This window comes from Spinacia oleracea, chromosome 4 (genome assembly GCF_020520425.1).
Source record: "Spinacia oleracea cultivar Varoflay chromosome 4, BTI_SOV_V1, whole genome shotgun sequence".
NCBI lineage: Eukaryota > Viridiplantae > Streptophyta > Magnoliopsida > Caryophyllales > Amaranthaceae > Spinacia > Spinacia oleracea.
This window is the reverse complement of record NC_079490.1, coordinates 12824304-12849038: the sequence shown is the minus strand read 5'-3', so window position 1 is coordinate 12849038 and position 24735 is coordinate 12824304. Positions and strand designations below refer to the sequence as shown.

General features: G+C 39.9%; 1 non-coding gene and 1 pseudogene across 1 annotated transcript; both read left to right on the top strand.

Annotated features, from left to right (window-relative positions):
• The first annotated feature begins 8560 nt into the window (after window positions 1-8560).
• TRNAL-CAA (transfer RNA leucine (anticodon CAA)) lies at window positions 8561-8644 on the top strand. The gene has a single exon. It is a non-coding gene; the product is annotated as a tRNA-Leu (tRNA).
• Window positions 8645-12611: 3967 nt separating this feature from the next.
• Window positions 12612-14733, top strand: LOC110779436 (protein SUPPRESSOR OF GENE SILENCING 3-like; annotated as a pseudogene).
• The last annotated feature ends 10002 nt before the right edge of the window (window positions 14734-24735 follow it).

Below are 24735 nucleotides of genomic sequence, written 5' to 3'. Positions count from 1 at the left end.
CATATTTTCTATCCTATTTGGGCCATACTAGTCACTTCATAACCTGCAAAACAGTACATATACAATATATACCATTCACCCATTCATTATCATGAATGGCTCACATAGCTGGTTAGTAAAACACATTATGCATCATGTAAACATTTGCAGCAATTAATCAAGGGCACCAATAATCTACCAATTATTCAGTCCTTATTAATTCTAATCAAGTTGTTTTAACCTTAAGGATTTGTAGACCTAATCAAGAGTTTATGACTAAAAAGGGCTCCCACTCAAACCAATAAATTCATATGCTTTACTAATTTTAAACATAAAAATGTATTTCTAGTCTAACCTGAAACATACAAATTTAATTAAAATTTAAAGCTCATATAAATTTATAATTGAATCCAAAAAGTTTAATTTAATTTCAGTCGTATTTAAATTAATTCATGATTTTAATTTTAGTAAAATAATTAGAATAAATAAAATTTATTATAATTACAATATTCAAAATTAAAATCCAAGAAAATAATTTAAATTATTAATTTTAAAATTAATTAAAATTACGTAAACTGAAAATTTCAAATTAAAATTTCAAAACGATCTAATCGTAACGCAACAACCTTACGCATCGCACGCCCATCGAGCGTCGCATAGCTGCTGCTGCTTTCCTTTGCAAGACTCCACGCGAGCTTGTGCTCGCTGCGCGCGCGCTAGCGCTCGATGCACGCGAGCCATCGCTCGCTGCGTTCGCTCGCCAGCGCTCGCTGCATGCGAGCCAGCGCTCGCTGCGCGCGCTCGCCAGCGCTCGTTGTACGCGCTCGCCAGCGCTCGCTTGATGCGAGCCAGCGCTCGCTGCGCGCGCTCGCCAGCGCTTGCTTTGTGCGAGCCAGCGCTTGCTTTGTGCGAGCCAGCGCTCGCTGCGCGAGGCATCGACGCTGGGCGCAGTACTCGTGGCACGCGAGCTTGCGCTCGCTGCGCGCGAGGCAGTGCGCGTTGTGGCGCAGCTCGCTTGCTGCCCACACGCGACTGCCTTGCCTTGCCTTCGCCCATGCCCATTCGTCCATTGCTCATAGCCCACGACACAAGGCAGGGCTGCTGCCTTGTGCTCGTGCACCATGGCCTTGCTCATTGCATTCGTGCCGCATGGGCGACGAGCTCCCTTGCTCGTCGTCGCATGCCCGCACTATACAACACCCCTTAAGGGTAACACGTAGCGTCCATTGCTTTGTGCGTGCAACTTTTACGAACGAATCGCATAAAATTTAAAATTTTATATTTAAAACTAATGACAAATTAATAAATAATATTAATTTCATAATTTTAGGGCGAAAAAATCGAAAATTTATTATTCAATTGATTTCCGATTAACATGGATTCAAGCCTAGGTCATAAAATTTTAAAATTTATCATAAATTTACAATTTTTTATGGTGGTTTTTAATCATAGGTATCTAATTAAATTATAATTAATTATGAAAATCAAATTAATTCTAAATTATTCTAATTTTCAACAAATTAATCATAATTACAAATTAGATTGCATAATTAACAAGGCTAGGCATTCAAACTTGTTAAACATATACATTAGGTCAATCAAAAATTCAAGATTTATCAACAAGAATCGCAAATATTTAATTTAACATCTTAAATTTACGAAATTTTGCATTCGAAAAACTAAAACCTTCGAAAAGTCATAGTTAGGCTTCGAATTTGAGAATTCTGGGTTCGGCAGAAAAATAATATTTTTGTCAAAATTTTAGAATGCCTTTTACATGCGGAATTGACACAAAAATCACTCGATTTGGATGAGTAACGAAGAAACTGCCGAAAAACTGCGTACGTATAATTAAATAAACGCAATTTGCAATTAATTAACAATTACGAAAATTAATCACCCCTTTTAATTCTTGCAAATTTGTAATATTTAACCATGTTCATGCAATTTAGATTATGAAAATAATAAGAGGCTCGTGATACCACTGTTAGGTTATGATACATATGACAATTCATAAATCATGCGGAAAAACCATTTAGCCAGGAATACATATTATTTACACATAATCATATAGCATAGTTTAGATGCATACTCTTTGTTGCGTGCCTTCCCTAGCTGCGCCCGAACCGAACAAGAACAAGTCTTTAGGACTCCAAGTGTCGTCCCTCCGTAGATAGTCCACAGCACGTCTGGATCCGCCTTAAGATTGACCAACTAGAATCGCCCTTAAGGTACTAATAATTTTCGGCACTTTTAGGCAAGATATGTGACTGAATTTTTCTCTCAAAAACTCACTTTGAATACTTGAAAACTCTCGTTATAAATTGTGAACCCAGGCCACATATTTATAGGGGTATGGAAAGAGAATTGGAATCCTACTAGGATACGAATTAATTAAATTAGAATCCTAGTGAAACTCTTATTTAATTAATTTATCTTTTAGGATTAGGAATTTAATCATTAAACGAATCCTGTACGTTTTAGGTTTCGTATGTGAACACAAACACACACGCACGCACAGCAGCCCACGAGGGGCGCCATGCGCGCGCGCGCACAGCCCGAGCAACGCAGCCCACGACTGCCGCAGCCTTGGGCGCGCGCTGGGCCTGCCTTGCGGTGGGCCTGGCGCAGCCTTGGGCTGGCGTGTTGTGGCGCGCGTTTCCCTTGCTGGACGTGGGCCTGGCTTCGTGCTGGGCCTTCGTCTAGCAAGCTCGTCCGATGCTAATTCGTACGACGCGCTTCCGATTAATTTTCCGATTCCGGAATTCATTTCCGATACGAACAATATTTAACATTTCCGATTCCGGAATTAATTTCCGTTTCGAACAAATATTTAATATTTCCGTTTCCGGAATTATTTTCCGATTCCGATAATATTTCCGATTCAGACAATGTTTCCGTTTCCGGCAATATTTCCGATTCCGGCAATATTTCTATTTCCGATAATATTTTCCGATACGTACCATGTTTCCGTTTCCGGCAACATCTACGACTTGGATAATATTTATATTTCCGATACGATCCATATTTCCGTTTCCGGCAATATCATCATTTCCGGAGTATTCTTTTCTTGCCTTTGACGATCTCAGCTCCCACTGAAACCAAGATCCGTCGATTCCGAATATCCATAGATGGAGTATTTAATGCCATTAAATACTTGATCCGTTTACGTACTATTTGTGTGACCCTACGGGTTCAGTCAAGAGTAAGCTGTGGATTAATATCATTAATTCCACTTGAACTGAAGCGGCCTCTAGCTAGGCATTCAGCTCACTTGATCTCACTGAATTATTAACTTGTTAATTTATACTGAACCGCATTTATTAGACTTAACATTGAATGCATACTTGGACCAAGGGCATTATTTCCTTCAGTAGCAAGAAGCAGTGCAGAAGCTGAATACAGGTCTATGGCCTTGACTGTGTGTAAAGTAATGTGGCTTAAACAACTACTGAAAGATCTGGGAATTAAGAACTTTGATACAACCCTGATCAAGTGTGACAATCAGGCAGCCATTGCCATTGCAGCTAATCCAGTCCACCATGAGAAGACTAAACATGTTGACATTGACTGTCACTTTATAAGAGAACAAGCTACTGAAGGGCTGATCAAACCTGTCTATGTTCCTTCTTCTCAACAACTTGCAGATGTGTTCACCAAGCTCTTGACTACTCAACAGCACAACCACCTTCTGTCCAAGCTGGGAGTTCGAAGCTCTCACTCTCAGCTTGAGGGGGAGTATTGAAGAAGTAAGGCCTGTGTGCCAAGTAAATGAAGGCCTATGAGCCATGTGAATGAAGCCCAATCCAGCTCCTAGTTTCTATCAAATTCAGTGCATGTGATCATGTACTATCTAGCCGTTTTTTGTCATTTCTGTCAGCATCATGTGACTGATCCTAGGGCCACAATTGTGTGCTATTCTAGGTTGATTCTCTTGTATGCTAGCTGTCCTTATTTCATTGGTTAAGTGTAGTACTTAGGGCTGTATATAATGCCTTGCTTAGCCTCTCTTTAGGGCAAGCCGCAATGAATGAAAACTGGATTGGAGCACACACTTTCTCTCTTCTTTCTTGCGTATGAAGCTACAATGTTTTCAAGTACGTATATATAATTTACACAAGAGTATGTATGTATTTTGACTTTTGCGTACGACATTAGCTAGCTACGGAGTACGGAGTAATTAATAAGAATGTACGGTCAAAGGAATGTATGTATGTGAATTAATTATGTATAATATTACGTACAGTTAAAATGATCGATGTATATTGTTGTAATTAAAAGAGAACGGAGAAAATATACACTTTAATTTGCATAATGTACGACAGAATAGCTTAGCTTAAATTCAAAACCAAAGGAAAAAGGTACGTTACGTCGTTACCTGTTGCAGTAGTTAGCAAAAAACAACATTGCTAAAACGTACAACCGGAGCAACCAACAGGTGAACTGAGACCCTCTTCATTTGCTGCACTTAATTGAAATCGAAACCAAATAATTTGTGTTAGTTTCTTTCTTATGAACTAATTAATTAATTAATGCTTTTTTTGCTATACAATTTCCTCACATAACCCTATCTATTAATAGAATAGCTAGCTTTTGAGCCCGTTTAATGAACGGGCGGTTGTATAGCGGTTAATTATTTAGTCTATCATTTTTAAGTTCTACTTTTATTGAGCTTGTGATAGTAAATAGATTATATGATTTAAATAGAGGTAAATTTTGAAAGTTGAAAGAATACATAAATTAAAAAATGTATTAATATTGAGTGTTAATCGAGAAGATGAAGTGGGATGTTGAATGATGAATAGATTAGTAAATTCATGTTGTAAGAGGAAGATTAAGTGAAAGAAGCGGTTGGAGTTGTATCAAATAACAAAGAAAAAGTAGAATAAAAACCAAATTTGTGGAGAAAAGAATGGATGACACGTGCCATCTAATCAAATGTGGTGACACGTGTCATCTAATCAAATGTGGTTTTCCTTTTAAAATACTAGGTATAGATTAAGCTAGCATTTTCGTAAATAATTGATGATTTTATTACGAAAATGCCATGAAATGTGGGTTAAACTACAGTGACATGTCATCAAATGTGGACCACATGTACGGTCATTATTGTATTTTCATAACACATCAACAACTATATAATATACAGTCAACAGCTCACAATATACAATAAGCTTTTACTAATAAACAATCTACAACTATAAATATACAGTCAATCACTTAACCAATGAACAATATTGCATTTTAGTAATCATCAGCAATCATACAATATACAGTCAACGACAAGTGGTATACAATCAACACCGAGTAATATGCAGTCAATAACTATAATTTACAGTCAATACCTAAAAATATACAGTCAACACTTAACTTTATACCACCTACAGTTTTCGAGCAACATATTTACGAAAATTCCATTTGATTGGAAATTTTTTCCAATCATCGAGATTAACTCGGAATTTTTCCTCTAAATGACAATAAAAAAAGGAAAAATATAATGAAAATTGTTTAAAACTATCGTCCATTTCTCACGTACACAAAGTTGACATTGCATTTGCAATTTTGCATTGATCGATCCTACCTTATGCATGTTCCTCGAGGAACATGAATTTTCATAATTATTATTAGATCGAATAGTTTAATAAGGAGTATCTCGTATCAAATATTATTAGCAGTTCTTATAGTTATTCTTTAATTTGTTTTTAATTAATACATATAACATACTCCTTCTTAATTACCTTAGTAGCAAGAACATGGCCGATCTTTGTTTTCTACTAATAAACCTTTGGATTTTTTTAAATCTTTGATATGCTTTACCCTAACACGCGCGAGTGTCTATCCTCATATATATAAACACTAGTCTTTTATGCATGTAATGCGTGCGTGAATTTTAGAATGCATGTATGTTGATATTAAGAAATTAAAAATTATTAACGTAGAATGACTACTTTTTTTTCTTCTTCTTCAGATTATATCTTAATAAATGGTTTAATACCAATTCAAATATTTCACAAATGACTGATTGAAAATTTAAGAAAATGTTAAAAATATTTATAGCAATCTAATGTGTGCCTTTTGTCGTCGAAAATGATAAATCTCAATAACACAATCTATATTTTTATTTTCTTAATTTGTGTATGGATTTGGAAGAAAAATATACATACTCACGTGTATTGGCTCGACTTCAAGAGAAATGGTGGTTGAGTTTTTGGGATAAACACGTGTGTTTGATTTACTTTTGTTTCTTCGAATTATTTAGACTCCAATTACTTTTACAGTAATCGAATGACAAAAGTGAGTTGAATAATTTTAGTTTTCAGTATATAGAATAGAGATTTTGGAAATTATAATTAATTTGTAATTATTTGATTTTTTGTATTCTTTTGATATGTTTTATTATTTTCGTGAAAGAAAATGATATATTATGGGGTTAATTTCCATATTTTTTTTACTTCCTTACTTGCTTTTATGTTCGTTGGAGAAATTATTTAATTCTCTATTGACTTTGTGTTATCAAATTGACAATAGGGAAAATTTTATGCATGGTATTATTTGGTTTTGCTAATTTGAATTAAATACTAAATTTAAGATTACTAAAATAATAAGCTTCTCTAAAATAGTATAGTACCCGTGCGATGCACAGTTTATAATCTGAATATATATAAATTCATATGAAATTCTGGTAGACAATTATAATTAAAATAACGCTTATAGATATTCTCCTAATTAAAACAATGACGGGTAAATTTGTTATCGCCCCTTTCAGTGTCTTATTATTAAAAAAAAAAGTAAACAAATAATGGTAATAAATTATTTTCATCCTGGCCCCTTCATCTCTCCCTGTCAAGCATTAAGTTATCTCATCCATCCTTCCTTTCGGTAGTCATACCCACTTAATACTCGCCTCATTTACCTCATTATTCGATCATTTAACGCCTACCCACCCACCCCTCCCTATCTCCGTCTCGAGAGGCCGGGTACAAAATAAAATTCATCCATGCTTCATCACCCACATATGTATACCCACCCCTAGATTCAACTTTTTGTTTGGTATAAGAGTTTTGAATTGTAAAACTATGTTATGGCGTCTTCGATAATTCGGTAGTCTGATTAGATTGAGTCAATAAATAAACATAATATGTACGTTAGTAGTAAAAGATTGGTCATATGTTCATAATCAATTAGATGAAAGACAAGTGATACAGCTGGGTCCAATATAAAATACATTCTCGCCTCATTATACCCGCGGTGGATACATTTTTAACCCCATCACCTACCGAACATTCCTTCATTCCCGCCCACCTGGAGAGGACGCGCGCGGGATTTCCCAAGAAATCAGCCCCACTGACAACCTGACATCCCTATATTCGATAAATAAGCCACTCTGCCTTTACCTAACTTTTGAATATAATAGCATAACTTTATTATTAAAATTAATTGTATTATCAGTAATATTGATAAAATATTTAAAAGTGACATGCAAAATTAAGATTGGGTGAGTGTTCTAAATGCATGAAATTTAAGCTCGCCTAATCACCAAGGTGTGTACATATTATTCTTATCCCGCTCACCAGCAGCGAATCTATATTTATAGTCAATATTAGTCAATCATTCACATTTATCTTCGTTGTCAGCCTTATCTAAAATCCAAAGTCGCCCCATCATCAAGTGATGCACGGTTTACATATATATATTAAAATGTTAATTTTGCACGAAATTTTATATATACGTTATAGAGTAAATGATATTGCAATCTATTACGTTAACAAATTAAAAGTATTTTGTTGTTGCAAACATAATAAGGAAACTCAATCATCTAGTTCTTATGATTTTAGAAATAGTTGATTACGATATACTAGAGTTTCAATCAACATGCCCTTAATACTTCAATAATACTCTGTATGAGGGGAAAAATTATTATTTGTGATTCGTGTAAAAATGTTACTATAATGTAAACGTGAAAAAAAGTTATTTTTGAATTTAAAAACAAAGTATAGGCTAGTCCTACATAAAAAAAAAAGTGTAGGGCCAAGGCCATTTTAGTTAACATGCATGGAACCCAAAAAATGTTTAAGACAACCTTGTTAAATATGCTAAATCGATAAAGAGTTAACATTTTTATACATATCTGTATTTATTATATATATGAGATAAATTTTTAAACAGCTGATACTATTATAATAATTGAATTGATAATATAGTACAACTATTATAAGATTTTCTGTGCTCCGTATTAGTTATCATAAATTGATTTAGTGGATTACAACGTCAAAATATATTACCGACCAAATGATCAAAGGCAAAGAAATAAATAATGTTAAAATTAAACAAAAAAAATTATTTAAATTATTGAAATTGTTTCACCCATTTAAATAATTAATACTTAATAATGATCAATATATTTTACCAGTTATTATATAATGATCCGTATCCCCGTAGTAGTAGTACGTAGATAAACCAGAAGGCAGGAATTAGTCATCGACCAATCATCATCAATTCCTCATTGCCATGTGTTCAAAATCTTTAATATACTCCAATTAGAATAGTTATATATAAAATAGTTCATGTAATTAACAACAATGTCAGGATGGCCGAGTGGTCTAAGGCGCCAGACTCAAGTTCTGGTCTTCGCAAGAGGGCGTGGGTTCAAATCCCACTTCTGACAAAAAATTCAATTTTTTTTATTTTTATTTTCCCTTTTCTTTTGTGTGGCAATTCTAAAATTATCTTCGTTGTATAAATACTCCAACTTATTATTTCAATAAAATGAAAATTGTCAAAAAAAAAACCATTGTCTTTCTATGAGTTCATTATTTCCAATTTCCTTCTTCTACAGTAAATTACACCAGTTTTTTGGCATAGATTTTACGTCACATTTAACAAATCAAAGGATAAGTTTTATATTGTTTGTTGTTCAAAACTAAAAAATAATACGGAGTTTCATGCGACTAGTTATATTTTAAAGCGTGTCGCACGTCATAGACACATACATCACTGTAGATTACACAACCGTTACTAATCAAAAGTTTGCCATAAAATAATCACGGAGGTACCATTGGAAATTATGTGTCGGATCGTGGTGTGACGAAGTTTATTATTTTTAAAAGAAATTAAATTTGATGGATTATTCTTCCGTTGATCTGGTCCACAACAATATTATTGTATGTGGATACAAATCAAATAGTTTTACTCTACTGGCCACCATTTTACATACATAGTGACATTTATTATTCACATAGTAAATATAATAAATTAAACACCAATTCTCTTAGATATAGTAACAATTTTATGACTCAAAGTAACCTTATGTTTTTAAAAGAGAATTGTGGCTTAAAATTACATTATTCAAGCACAATATGTACTTACGAAGCCAATTTGATAATTTTTTCATAATAATTCTAATAAACAACTCAAAAGAAATTAGAATCAAGTTATTAACTTTTTCTGTTTTTAGACATGGTCCACAAATAAATTTAGTGTGAATCAGGTCCATTTAAAAATTAGTGTAATTTGTTTTTTGAATTTTCGATGGTGGTGGTAGGTGTTGTCGTCTCAGTGTTGAGGGGGTGGTGGTGAGTGGTGAAGAACGTAGGTACGAAGTATTAGTGAGGGAGGTCCGAGGTGTAAGAGCATATGAATAATTTTACTCTAAACGCGAGACCTTTTTCGTAATTGGAGGGTGTTATAATTGAAGGTCATGAAGGGTGTTACATAGCAACACTCGTCAGGAAAGGTTACACCCGGGACGGGGGGGGGAGTTCTTCGTACAAGAATAACACCACATTTTCGTGAATGTCAACTAGCTTAACTTTTACTGATAAAAAGTTCGCCATAAATCATCATGATTCTCTTCTCAGAGAACAAGCACAACCTTTGTGATCACACAATACACACTATTAACCAAGTCTATGCTAATCTCAGAAAAACAATCACAATACAACCATTCGTCCTCTTGTAAGTTGTAACACGTGCAAGATTAAAATTGTCTTTTACTCCCTCCGTCCCTTAATACTCGCACCGGTTTGACCATTGCGGAGTTTAAGACACTTGAATTGACTTATTAATTTAATGGGGGTTAGTTGAAAATGGAGTATTTTTTTAATATAGTTAGTGGAAAATGTGTAAGGGGTGGGGAGTGGTGAGTGGAGGGTGGAGGGTGTGAATTTTTAAATGGATTTTTGTAGGGTGTAGGTGTCACGGTCCGAATGTTTTGACACCGGTACCGTGCGGCGCACTCTTGCCTATTGGCAGTAAGGATGCAAGCCTTGTGCGGAATGAGTATCTTGTGGCTCGTAGGGGCACGAGTAAGCGTCTGATTCTGAAAGGGCGCTCTTGCCTATTGGCGACAAAAGCGAGGGACGAGGGTCAACCGGGGCGCTTGTGTGCGCACAACAGGCACAAGAGGGACCGGTGACGAGAATTTTATCTGTTTGTGAGACTTTGTGGGATTTGGGATGCTTTAGAGAAAGTGATGGCACAGTATCTATAAAGGCCTACAACAAAACACAAGCAATAAAGCAAAGGCAACAATTGGTGAGAAGTAGGAATTCATTCATTCATACCCCTCATAGAGGTTTATTTTGAATTAGCTACAAACTACCAGTGAACACTAGATTGACAGTAACATAATAATTCTATCTAGAGCCTAGAAAACTATTAGAAAGATCCTAGAAAGCACTAGATAAGCAAAATACAAGTAAATGAAGGTTGGATTCTAACATCCTCCCCCACTTAAGCTGTCGACGACCTCGTCGACTTACAAGAATTACAATGGATAAAAGAAAAAGCTCATATTCTAAACTCTGTAGTCTTTTCTGCTCCGTTGGTTGATGGAGGTTGCTGGAGTCTTCCTTGATCTTCTTGTCTTGTTTCTGGTGGAGTCTTGTTGGATTGGGTTTGGTGCTTCCTGTGAATCCAAATCTTCCTTGATTCTTGTTTCTTTCTCGGAGCAGCTTGGTCCGAACTAGCATTTTTAATTCTTGGATCTGTTGCGAGGGTGTGTCTGAGATGTCACCTTTCTGTGTGGCTCCATCACTCGCTTTTGTGGGTATCTGGTGCGAAATTGTTTCTGGGATGTCGCCTTCTTCTGGGGCTTCATCACTCGCATTGCCGACAGGTGTCAGACTTCTTCTTCTTCTTCTTCTTCCTCTTCTTCTTGAGGTATCATTCTCACGGTGCCCATTCTGTAGATGGAACCCATTCTCTGAGGCTGCACATCTTCTTCTTTTTCGGACTCGCCTGTTTCGTTGACGGTTAAGGCCGATAGTCTCTTTTGGAGGTTGTCAATATCCCCTTTGTGTTTGCACTCCCACCATTTGTATTGGCCTCGACATAGCAAGCAATTCAGCCTACTAATATTTCCTGAGGGCGTGCCGACTTTGGATTCTCTTGTTGATTGGGATGGCCGGCGACGACCATGATTTATGAGAGTCACCTCCCCCATTTCTTGGCTTGAATCCCCCGACTGAGCTGGACGGCACCTTCGAGCCACTTGTTGGGCTCTTAGGTGAGTTTGGAGTCGGGCCCTCCAAACTTATTGGCATCCCCCTTGGTTCTTCTTCTGAGCAACGGCCCCTCCCAGCAGAGTAGTCCATTAGTCGCTCTGCAGCAGTCATGGCGGCCGAAAGGGTGTCAACTTTCGCCCTCAATACCTCACGCTGCGCCCATTCTTGCAGCCCGTGAACAAAGTTGAACAATCGATCTTTTTCATTCATGTCCCGGATGTCCAACATGCAAGCCGAGTATTCTTTCACATAGTCGCGTATGGAGCCCTTGTGGCTGATCTCCTGCATCTTCATTCTTGCAACAAACTCGGTGTTCTTGGGGTAGAACTGATCTCTGAGTTCCTTCTTGAACTCTTCCCAAGTATCTATCTTGACCTTCCCATCTTCGATGTCGGCGTGCTTTTTGCGCCACCAAAGCTTCGCATCATCAGACAAATGCATGGTCGCAGTATCAACCTTTAGATCGTCGCTCAACTGACAAATTCTGAAGTATTGCTCCATGTCGAAGAGGAAGTTATCAACTTCCTTTGATTCTCAGCGCCATTGTAGTCTCAAGGCATTTGATAAAGTCGTTGGGTAGTAAAGGTGGGATTATTAAAAAATATGTCGTAGGCAGGCTTAATAAAAGAAAACCGGCCAAAGGTTGGATTAATATTACCAAATTTTCCTATTTTTTTAGGAGTAACATATAACATATTGACCGGCACGAGTATTAAGGAACCTTAGTTGAATAATTTGAAATGATAAGTTCATGAACCTATATATATCTGGGTGACTTGGAGTGCTTGAAGTTGGAAAACCCCAAGTAATAAGCAAACGGAATCTGAAAACCCAGATTTCAAAAAGAATCATCTTTCTGTAATGAAATTTAGTAATGGAACTTTCTGGTTTTCTTAAAATGTTTTCATTTGATCTTGGTTTAAGTCTCTTGTGAGTGTGTAAGGTATGTGTCGTACTAATACGAGTACAACTCTTAGTCCCAATCGTATGAGTGTATGACTAGCCGGAACATCATTTGGTTTAAAAGATTGGAGGCAGTGTTAATGCATATTTTTGTTTTCAAATTTCGAGTATTATTGTGTAAAGAGACTGATTGGAAATTTCATGGACAATAATTAAGGCGAGGAGATGAGTTTGAGAAAAGAGGTTGATAAGTTGAGTCAGTTTGTTAACAACATCAGCAATGAATCTTCAGTTAGTAATGACTGGATAAAGGTAGGTAAAAAACAGAACAAAGTTGGAAGCAATGCTGGAAAACAAGCGGTCCAACCGCCTGATGCTTGGGGGCAACCCGATACATCTGTGAGACTTGGTATGCTCAGCACCAGTGGCGCTCCTATAAATGATCAGAAGGAAAATGAATTGTATCAGGCGAAAGGGAAGAATGTTGCTGATGAAGAGGATGTTAAGGCTCATTATTATCTAGAGGAGGAAAAGAATGGCTACAATGATGATGAAGATGATGATGATGATTACTTTGATGATGATGATGATTAATTTGATGATGATGATGATGAAGAATTAGAGGCGGAAACCACTGGATCAAAGAAACAACATAAAAGCTTGCAAGAGTTCTGGAAAAGGATGGAAAAGATGAGAGTATAGGAAATCAATGACCCGGAAAGACAGTGGCATTGCCCTGCTTGCCAAGGTGGCTCGGGTGCCATTACTTGGTATACGGGGCTCCAGCCACTTATGAATCATGATAGGACTAAATGTTTTCAAAGAGTGAAGCTGCATAGGGATTTTGCTGATCTCTTAGACGAGGAGCTTCAACGAAGAGGAACCTCTGTTGTGCGTGCTGGAGAAGTTTTTGGACTATGGGAGGGTTTGAAGCAGGAAAACAAAGATTATGAAATTATTTGGCCTCCTATGGTTTTGATCATGAACACTTTTCTTGACAGAGAATGTAATGATAAAGTATGTATTCATTCATGTTGATTATATAACCTTACTTTCTCGTCTTACAACTATCTACCATAATGTTTGCTGCACTTGTTGAGTTGTTGATCATAATCTGTATGCCTAAGTTTTGTTGATATATGTTTTGTGTAGCGGACTGGAATGGGAAGCCCGGAGCTTTTAAACTACTTCAAGGACTATGCTGCAGTGAAGGCAAAGCACTCTTATGGCCCTAAGGGGCATCGAGGGAGAAGCGTCCTGATATTTGACAGCTCAGGCATGGGGTATGGAGAGGCTGAACGGCTTCACAAACACTTTCTAGGAGAAGGAACAGGAAGGAGTTCATGGGAAAAAAAGGAAAGGTTGTGTTATATTGGAGAGAAACGCCTACTTTATGGTTTCTTACCAACAAGGAGTGATCTTGAGGATTTTAACAAGCATATGCATAAGCATAACCATAACCATAAAGGTTTGCTCTTTAATCTCATTCATTATGATGTTATTTTTATTATTCTGTCCAGGAAATTCATCTGTTTTAATCATGTTGTGGTTAGGAAGAAAACCACTGAAGTTCGAGATCAGGTCATACTACAAGATGGTGGTGGAACCTCTGAAGAAGATGAGTGAGGAATATCAGCAACTAACATGGCTCAAGAACAAGGCTGCGAATGAGCAAAAGCAAAACAAGGTGCTTGAACAGACCCTCAACGTTGCTACTAAGAAGCTTCCTAATAAAACGAAGGAAAATCAGATCATGGCACAAAGGATCACCATGTTGCATGAGGAGAACAAGGCAGAGGTACTTTAATTCATTATATAATTAATAAATTAATTAATTTGCTAATTATGCAGCAGTTCCTTGGTTCATTTTATGCACTACCTTGCAGATGGAGTATCAAGAGAAATTTTTCTCGAATCAAATGCAGGAAATCCAGGAAGCAATAAATGTAAAGGATCGGAGTACCAGTTGAAGCTTCAGGAAGAGGAATGGAAGACGGTGTTACAGTTGAATGAACTAGTTTGAACACTACTAACAAGGACCTTAGGCAAAGGTAATATACTTGGTTAATTAATTCTCTACTGAAAATGTTTGTGTATCTTAATGATTGTTATGGCTTTGATTTAAAGGGCTGAGGACTTGACCAGAAAGGAGTTCCAAGTCCAAGAAATGTACAAGTTTATGTTAGAGAAAGAGAAGCTGCAACAGATCCATGAGGGCAAGAAGAGTGAGGTTTTAAATGAGTACCGGAAAGAGATGGTGCGAGTTGAGAAAGAATATGACGCCGCCCTAGCCAAGCTGATAGGGAAGTATGCTCCTTGCTCCAGTGCTGTTGACGCCGATGATTGACGGTTATGGTTATGGTTGTTATGGTTGTTATGGTTATGGTTATGCACTTGAAAATTAAACTTGAAACAAGACAATGACTATGGTTATGATTTACTGTATGATTTATGATTATGGTTATGGATATGCAGTTGAAAATTCAAACTAATGAATTATGATTATGATTATGGTTATGCAATTGTGCTTCATTCAATGGTCCGAAGAAATAACGTACCCCCTCAGGCCGTCTCTTTATGTTCTTGATGTTTTATGTTTATTAAAAGTTAAAAATACCGCACACCTATAATTTATAACCGCGCATCTTTTGAAAGAGAGATAGTCACTTCTACACTTGAAGTGCATGTGTACTTGGTAAAGTGTACTCGGTGTTAGAAATAAATTAGGGGATGAAGAATTATTGTTGTCCTTAAAGTAATACTAGCTTCCACTATTTCTTGTTATGGTTACTGTTATTCGGATGGAACACGTACAAGAGGGGGGGATGAATTGTAATTTGGAACTTGCTTCTAACTTTTTGCGGAATTATAAAGGAAACTTAAAAGCAAGTATAGAAAATAATGCAAGAGAGAATTTAGCGTGGAAATCTTCATGAAAATGATCAAGAAGACAAAACCACGACCACGGGGGATTTTAACGACGAGCTCTCATTCATCAAGCGAACGACCCTGTTACTAACTTAATTGGAAACTCTATCAACCCAAGTTCCCCGTGAACTTAGGATCCCATACAAAGAGTATAACATTCACGCTCAGTTGTGTTTATTACTCTCTCAAGACTACACTCAAAGCCATTCCAAATACAATAGGAACTCACTCAAGTTCCTAACCCAAACTTGTTACAATATATGAGAAGCGTAGAAGAACTGTAAAGGAACAAGAACTTTAGTGTAGGAACTGAATGAACTTGAAACTGAGGAACTGACTCATAAACGTGGAACAAATATATTTACTTTAATTACCTTCCACGTAAACCAGACTCTGTGGAATGACTGAGAAGTCAGACCCATTGGAATGAATGTTAAGATCCTCTTTTATAGTGTTGGAACTCCTAACTGCTTTCCCCATAATCTCTTCAACTAACAGCCGTATTCCCATGTTCCTAGGCATGTACCCATGACCTATATAGTTGATAAGAACGTGGTATATGAACGTGGATATAATGTACTTGGGGAACAAGCTAATACCAAGTAATGCATCCTAGTTTCTAGGCGTGATCCTAACATCAATAACTAATATGTCAGTTATATTAAACGTGATATATTAAACGTGATTTAATAATTGATTTCATAGGATTCCCAAGTTAATAGGAACCTACCTAATTAATCTACTGATAAACGTAAATTAATATTTGACTAACCTAGGATACCCAAAATTAATAGGACTCTAATTAATTAATTAGTTAATTCCAAGATACCCAACTTAATAGAACTCTAATTAATTAACTAATTAATTCCAAAATATAAAACATATTTATCTTATTAAGAATCCTAGACTTACTCAATTACATATTTATTTAAGGACTTTTAATCAAATTAAAACTCTTAAATAAACTATCCTAAATCACGTTTATATTCTAAACTTACTGACAATTAGATTAATGCATACTGACATTATATTTAGGATGCAGACCAAGTTCCTAGACACGAGTTCCACGAGTTCCTTTTGATACCTTGTTCCATTACCTTTCACGTTTCCACATACTCACATGAATCCTAGAAAATAAACTCTTGTTTCTTGTATTCATGTTTCATGCTGCTCCGCATGTTGGTTGTTCCTCAGGAACAAGTGGCTCCGCATGTTGGTTGTTCCTCAGGAACAAGTGCTCCTCATATTGGTTGTTCCTCGGGAACAAGTTCTCCTCGGGAACAATGGTTGATCCTCAGGAACAGCCATCTTTAGGAACAACCATCTCTAGGATCAGCCATCTTTAGGAACAACCATCTTTAGGAACATCCATCTCTAGGAACAACCATCTCTAGGAACAACCATCTTTGGGAACAGCCGTCTTTGGGAACATACGTCTTTGGGAACAGCCGTCTTTGAGGATCAACCACTTAGAGGATCAACCATCTCTTTCGGGATTCCTCTAGCTCATCTGGAGTTCTAGTTCTTCCGCAGGAACTTTATAACTCCCAGCTTCTCTAGAGTTCATCCTTAGGAACTGCTCTACAATTCCAGCTCTGGATTTTATGCTTCTTTGTTATAAGCATCTCACAATCATCAACTTCCAGTAAGCTTTATTATTGATGAATTGGGCACAACTATTCATTAATGATCCTTGCACACATACAACTTGAAAACCACGTTAGTTGATTACGTTAGTTTGTCATCATCAAAACCATATTGGCTCAACAATTTCCCCCTTTTTGGTGATGACAAACCAAGGCAAAGTAATAATAAAACTAACAGGAACTTAGTAGTGTTGTGGGAACTTTTACGGTGCTGACGTGGCACGCGCTCCTCGGAGGTATCTAGTATGTCCTGGCACGAACTTCTGGCAACCTGCAAAACAAGAATATTCCCGTAGGAATATTCCCTCCGATGCTTAAGTAAGTATAAGCTAGAGAGATGAGTAATTTGTAGAGAGAAGGCAGAGCAAAGATAGGTTTTCTGTTGTTGAGCCAGAATTGATTTCCCTTTTACCTAAGGATCTGCACTATTTATAGTGCTAGGGTTTCTCGGGAACTGGTCCTGCATGATTGAGTGTTTACGCAAGATTGGGACACGTGTCCTGCATTGGTTCTGGAGGCTTGTTTAGGCCCAATGTGGTCCTCTTAATCGTTTGGGCTTGGGCCCTGTAAAGTTTGAAAAATGCCCGTAGGCAAGCTTTTGGGCTATTTCTTCTGGGTTTTGATAGTGCAGTCAGGTGGCATTCTTTTAGGCCACATCATTTGCCCCTCAAGGAGGATGCCCCTTGTCACTGTGGGGTAAGCTGCTTGATAGGGAGGAACGCCACGTGTGAGGGCTTCTCAGAGCTTAGATTTTCCTTTAAAAGCTTCAATTCCTCTTTCATTTTTCTTTTGTTACTTCAGAGCGATTTTTTCTTTTAGAGAGAGAAAGTAAATTTTGTCCTGCCAAAGATCTGCTGGTGCGTGCGCTTGAGTGTTCTTGGATTTGCTGTCCAGTGTTCTTGAGGGTTTAGAGGATTTGGCAAGACTTCTCATCAGTTTGATCATTTTCTGGTAAGTTTTCTATCAACACCTTGTTGTTTGTATGCTTGTGGGACCTCTCTCGTTTATTGTTTATAGTATTCTGTGGAGGCGTCTTGGGGGGTTATGACACCTATCCCTTTCATTCATTGCTAAAGTCAGACGTCCTGTCCCTTATGCAGGACGGTATGGCTCGAATTAGACAGACAGCTAACGTGCGTGCATGGGCTGCACCGCGAGAGGGGGACGATAGGGTTCCTTTTTCGAACCCGTCCCAAGGAAGTAGGAGTGGAGTCTGTTCTTCCCATGATACAGGAGACGGGGCCATTAGAACAGCACATTCTCCTAGGAGAAGGAAGAATGTGGCTTCCCGTCCCCGCGTTCCACGCGAGGATTTTGAAGATGACTCCTCTAGCTCCTCAGACGAGGAGTTTGCAAAAAATCTTCCTCCTATGGTCCGGGGGAAGGAAGACGTCAATCTGTTCCCGTCGGATATCTTTCCCAGCATGAAATGGCTGCGGTACCTGAGGGAGCAGGGTCGCGACTTTTAGCGTTTTCTGCTCTTGCCTCCAGGTTTTAGCCTTAGGAGCCCGCGACCTCATGACTCCGTGGACCAACTCTCCCAAGGAGAGGTAGCCGTTTATACTGCTGCCTTTAGGTTGGGCCTTAGATTTCCATTGCACCCTTTTATGATGGACGTCTTAGAGGGGTATGACATGGCCTTGCTCAATTGACGCCCAACTCATGGGCAAATGTTTTTGGTTTTATTGCCAAGTGTGCTTTGAGCGGCGTCACCCCTTCCTTTCCTGCTTTCCTTCGTCTCGTAGTTATTGCCCCTTCTTCTCGTTCTCCCCAGGGGTGGTTCACCCTTTACAGCCGTCGGGGATATAAGACGGTGGTGGGTAAGACCTCTAGTTGGGTTTGGTGGAGGAAGAAGTGGTCTGTTGTCCGAATGGAAGATCTCTCTCTTTCCAGACGTCTTTCTCGTTGGAACCGTCGGCCCCGTTATTTGTCTAGAGCTGACGCCTACCCTCGCCTCTCGTCCAGGGAGTGTGGACTAGTGAAGCCCTTGTTCCAGGCTGAGATGTATCGGCTGTCGTCAAAAAGCCATGCCTGGGTGCCTAATGCTTGGCTTCCCCATGTCGGCCAGTTCACCAATATAGTCTTTCTTTCGGCCGTTGGTCTTTGTTCTTATTTGAGTAGAGGTAGTTCCCCAGTAGATTTTCAGACATTTTTTCTTCCATCTTTTTTTTTTTTTTTTTTTTTTTTTTATAACTAACCCTTGGCTTTGTAGGTTCTGCCATGGATCGCTTATCTCCCGAAGACAAGGGTGTAGTGGAAGTACCCGCTTGGCTGTCCGAAGTATATACCGAGGACATTCTCAAGGCCGTGGAGGCCAAGAAGAAGGACTCCTCCAAGAAGTCCAGTGAGGGTGCCTCTGGCGACGTCGCCAAGGTAACATATATATATATATTATTTTTTGTTCATTTCTGGTCATGATTTAGTCGCTGATTTCTTTTTCTTTTAGGAACCCACCTTGCCGGCTGCTAAGAAGCGTCCGGCATCTTCGACGGAGGCTCCTAAGCCAAAACGGCCCTTCTTTAAGAAGATGGGTCCGGCCGACGCTGTCACCAAGCCGTCGGTACCAAAACCGTCCGCTCCCCCAGCTGAGGGGGAGGTTCCTCCTATCCAGACGCCCGTTCCTCCTCCTGAGCAAAAGGAGATTCCATCCCAGGTGGACACCGAAATGATGGTACTGCCGGAGCAGCTGCTGACGAGGCAGCAGTCGATCAGACTGCGGCGGCTGACGCCCCCGCCTTGTCCAGAGAGGATAAGGGTAAAGGCAAGGAGACTGAGGCTCCTTCTACTGATAATGCCTCTACTCCTCCTGCAGTTTCGCCAATTGGTTAGCGTCTCTGTACTTTAAATTTGTGATAATCAGGTTGGAATTTGCACGATATTTATTAATCTTGGTGTTTGGTTCAGTTGAGATGTTCAAGCGGATGCGTCGGGCCGAGGTGGAGAGCATCCCTCCTTACGCCGGTTTTAGCTCAGAGGCGAAGGATAAAATCCTTGCCGATGTGTATGCGGACATCCCTGAGGAGTACGTGAGGTCACTCCCCGGGATTGACTTGGGATTCTTTGGGTCCATTCAGTCTCTCGTCCTTGATGTGAGATACTTACCCCTGTATTTCCGTGGTTATGATTATATGTGTACGCTATTTTTAATTCTATATTGTCTTTTGGCAGCTTTTCATTCGCTGTGCTGAGAGTAGGAACTACCGCTTTGATATGCACAATGAGATGCTCAAGCACAAGGACCAGATCGAGAATCATGAGCAATATGCTGAGAAGACGACCAGGTTGATCAACTTGGACGCGGATAAGAAGATTGCTTTGAAGACGGAAGAGCTGAAGAAGGCCGAGATGGACGCTGAGAAATATGAAGAGAAGCTACTGGAACATGAGGGGCGTCTTACCGTGCTGAGAAAGGAGTACTCTTCCGTCTTAGAGCGGGTGACTGATTTCTCTTCCAAGGTGAACGTTCTGGAAGGTCAGCTCAAGGCAATGCAGGGGAAGATCGAGGCCGTGCGCAAGGAGGCTGCAAGCTCTTTTAAGTTGGGCGAGGAGTCCATCTTGGAGAGTGCCCAAAAGGCGTGGGATCAGTCTATGGACGGGAAGGATTTTTCCTGGTTCAAACGCCGTATCTCCCACCAGATAGCTGTTTCGACGGCTAGGCGCTTGGGCTTAGATCCTCCCGAGTTCGTTAGTGACGGGGAGGAAGACGTAGAAGAAGACGAGGTGAACTCCCCTGAAGGCCAAGACGTCCAGGACGGGAGTTCCATTGCCCCTCATCCTTGAGCAGGTTTTCTTGCAATTGGTTTAGATGACGCCGTGGGCGTTTGTAATAACTTTGGTGCCTTCGGGCATTTATTTGATTTGGTTTGTTTGCGCTTTGGTCGCTATGTATAAACAGTCTGTGCCGTTGTGCACTGTATTTTAATTCTATCAGTTCGGTACTGATTTCTTAAAAAATTTTCTTTGGGTCCAATTGTTGGACAGAAACCTCAATGTTTTACGTGATCAGCCTAATTTGAGGCGCTAATCTAGGCCACTTCTCAGGCCGTCAAACGATTAGTCTTTTTAGACGGCATCCCAGGAGGAGGTCTTATGTCTGAATGTTTCGCGAGCCTATTTTGAGGCGCTAATCTAGGCCACTTCTCAGGCCGTCAAACGATTAGTCTTTTTAGACGCCATCCAAGGAGGAGGTCTTAGGTCTGATTGTTTGCTCTTTGTTTGAGTCTTTTTGGGCTCTTTTCAAAGAAAAGGCGTCATGCTGGATGTCTAAACCCTTCGTGTTTATTAGCACGGGGTACATCCAAACCCTTCGTGTTTATTATCACTGGGTATTGTTTATTTAGCGGATAGGGACGCCAGTTTAGGAACTGTTTTCTGGTGAGTTTCTTTCAACAGAGACTTGTATTCGTCAGATAAGTGTTAATTTACTAAATTGCTTGCTACATTCACCGCGTCTTAGACGGGTATTTACAGGCCGTTTTGTGGGCTCTGAGTACAATAGCTAACCGTTTTGTAGGCTCTGAGTACAATGGTTACCCTAATGATGTTCTACTCTTAGCCACCTTCTTCAATTTTGACCGCTTCTACTTGGACGGGTCCAATTTCTTTGGTGACCTAGGGTTCATCTTCATGCTTTTGTTTTCCTCTGACTTCAGCAGAATCTTGCTTCCATGCTGACGGGTTGAGGGTCGTCAGGTAACAATCCCTAGCCTGTTGTTGATCTCCATGTATGGTGCCTATAACTCCATCATCGCACACGAACTTCAAAAGCATCAGATGGGTGACGACTACAGCCTTGATCTTGTTTAAGGTGGATCGTCCCAGGATGACATTGTATGCCGTCAGGTCTTTGACGATTAAGAAGTCCACTTCCATTTTCCGCCCATTCTGCCTATCTCCAATTCGAACTGGCAGAGTGATAACGCCAACAGGATGAATGATGCTCCCTCCAAAACCAATGATGGGATAGTGAATTCTTTCGATGGCTTTGGGATCGTGTGCTAGGCGATTGAGGCATTCTAGACTCATTATGTCGGACGAGCTTCCCGTGTCCATTAGTATGCGCTTAACTCTCATGTTAGCTATCTTGAATTCAACCACAAGTGGATCTTCGTGCGGCGTGGCTATCCGTCCACCGTCTGACTCACATATTTCAATCTTTGGGAATGGATCCATGGGCGCTTTGGCTGACAGCAGCACTTGCCCTAAGCGGCGAGCATAATCCTTCTATCCTCTCATGGTAGGTCCTCCAGCGGCTGGTCCTCCAGATATGACGGCTACAAATCCTCCGTCGCTGTGTTGTCCCTTAGTCGGCGAGGCAGGGGACTTGTTCCTTTTGTATTGGTTTTTTCCAAAGCCCCGAGCATTCTTCCGTAAGTAGTTCTTGAGATGTCCTTTGGAGGCTAGACCATCTAAAGCCCTCTTCAAGCTTCTACAATTCTTGGTTTCATGTCCTATATCTTCATGGAACTGGCAATATAATTTGGGATCTCGAGTCTCAGCAGGGGACTTCATGGGGAAGGGTCGATCAAGGTCGTACTTTGCCCCCACGTCTTTTAGTATGGTGAGAAGGTCTGTGTTGTACTCAAAATATTCCCGCTCTTGCGGTCGTTCTCTCTTATGCCCCGGAAAGTTGGTATCATGCTCTTTTGAGAGAGCCCATGTGCCATTTACCCGTGGAGGTTTTCGATCCACCTTATCCTTCTTCCCGGAGGAGTCTGTGGTTTCTCCAATCCTCCCTTCCTTTGACGCGCTGCATATTTCCGTTGCATGGATAAATGCTTCAGCCTCGTCTAGGACCTCTGCCATAGTCCTTACACTCTTCTTAACTAGGTCAAACTTGAAGGAGCCCTTCTTCAATCCCCTGATAAAATTATCAAAAGAGACACCATCGGGCAAGTCTGGGATCTGTCCCGCCTCCAGATTGAAACGCTTCACGTAGCTTCTTAGGGACTCGTCCTTCCCTTGCTGGATCCGTCCTAAATGCATGCTAGTTTTCCTTTCTTCCTTGTGTGCCATGAACCTTGTAGAGAACAAAGTCTGTAATTCGCTAAAAGAGGCAATTGATCCTGGAGGCAGCCGTTCAAACCATTTAGACGCTCCTCCCTTAAGCGTGGCTGGGAAGTATTTGCACCAGGTGGCTTCATTGGTTCCCTGTACGTACATGTGGTGGCGGTATGCGACAAGATGCATGTCGGGATCAATGGTCCCGTCATAAGCTTCAATGGTAAGGGTTTTTACTTTGGGTTCCTTCGGGGCGTTCATAATCTCGTCAGAAAAAGGGGTACTCATGTGCCTTAACGTCAGGTTGTTGAATCCTTGCTGAATATGATAGGTTGGCTCACGGCGGCTTGATAGCAGGCGGGGGCGCATGCTTACCCTATGGGGCGTCATCTGGGTTGGTCCACGTGTAGTGGGATAAAATGGCGGGTCTTCCATCACAAGGGTGTGTTAGGTTATGATACATATGATATTACATAAATCATGCGGAAACAACCATTAACCCAGGAATACATATTATTTACACATAATCATATAGCATAATTTAGATGCATACTCTTTGTTGCGTGCCCTCCCTAGCTGCGCCCGAACCGAGCAAGAACAAGTCTTTAGGACTCCAAGTGTCGTCCCTCCGTAGATAGTCCACAGCACGTCCGGATCCGCCTTAAGATTGACCAACTAGAATCGCCCTTAAGGTACTAGAATTTTCGGCACTTTTGAGCAAGATGTGTGACTGAATTTTTCTCTCAAAAACTCACTTTGAATACTTTAAAACTCGTTATAAATTGTGAACCCAGGCCACATATTTATAGGGGTATGGAAAGAGAATTGGAATCCTATTAGGATACGAATTAATTAAACTTAGAATCCTACAAGAACTCTAATTAATTAATTTATCAAATAGAATTAGGAATTTAATCATTAACCGAACTCTGCACGTTTTAGGAATCGTGCATGAACACAAACTCACACACACACACACGGCAGCCACGATGGGCCGCCCATGCGCGTGCGTGCGAGCAGCAGCCCACGCAGCGAGGCCCACGCAGCCGCGGCCTTGGCGCGCGCTGGGCCTGCCTTGCGGTAGGCCTGGGCGCTGCCTTGGCTGGGCTTGTGGCGCGCGTTTGGCTTGCTGGGCGATGGCCTGGCTTCGAGCTGGGCCCTCGTTCGGCAGGCCTCGTCCGATGCTTATTCGTACGATACGCTTCCGATTAAATTTCCGATTCCGGAATTCATTTCCGATACGAACAATATTTAACATTTCCGATTCCGGAATTAATTTCCGTTTCGAACAAATATTTAATATTTCCGTTTCCGGAATTATTTTCCGATTCCGATATTATTTCCGATTCTGAAAATATTTCCGTTTCCGGCAATATTTCCGATTCTGGCAATATTTCCATTTCCGATAATATTTTCCGATACGTACCATGTTTCCGTTTCCGGCAACATCTACGACTTGGATAATATTTATATTTCCGATACGATCCATATTTCCGTTTCCGGCAATATCATCGTTTCCGGAGGATTCATTTCTTGCCTGTGACGATCTCAGCTCCCACTGAAACCAAGATCCGTCGATTCCGAATATTCATAGATGGAGTATTTAATGCCATTAAATACTTGATCCGTTTACGTACTATTTGTGTGACCCTACGGGTTCAGTCAAGAGTAAGCTGTGGATTAATATCATTAATTCCACTTGAACTGAAGCGGCCTCTAGCTAGGCATTCAGCTCACTTGATCTCACTGAATTATTAACTTGTTAATTAATACTG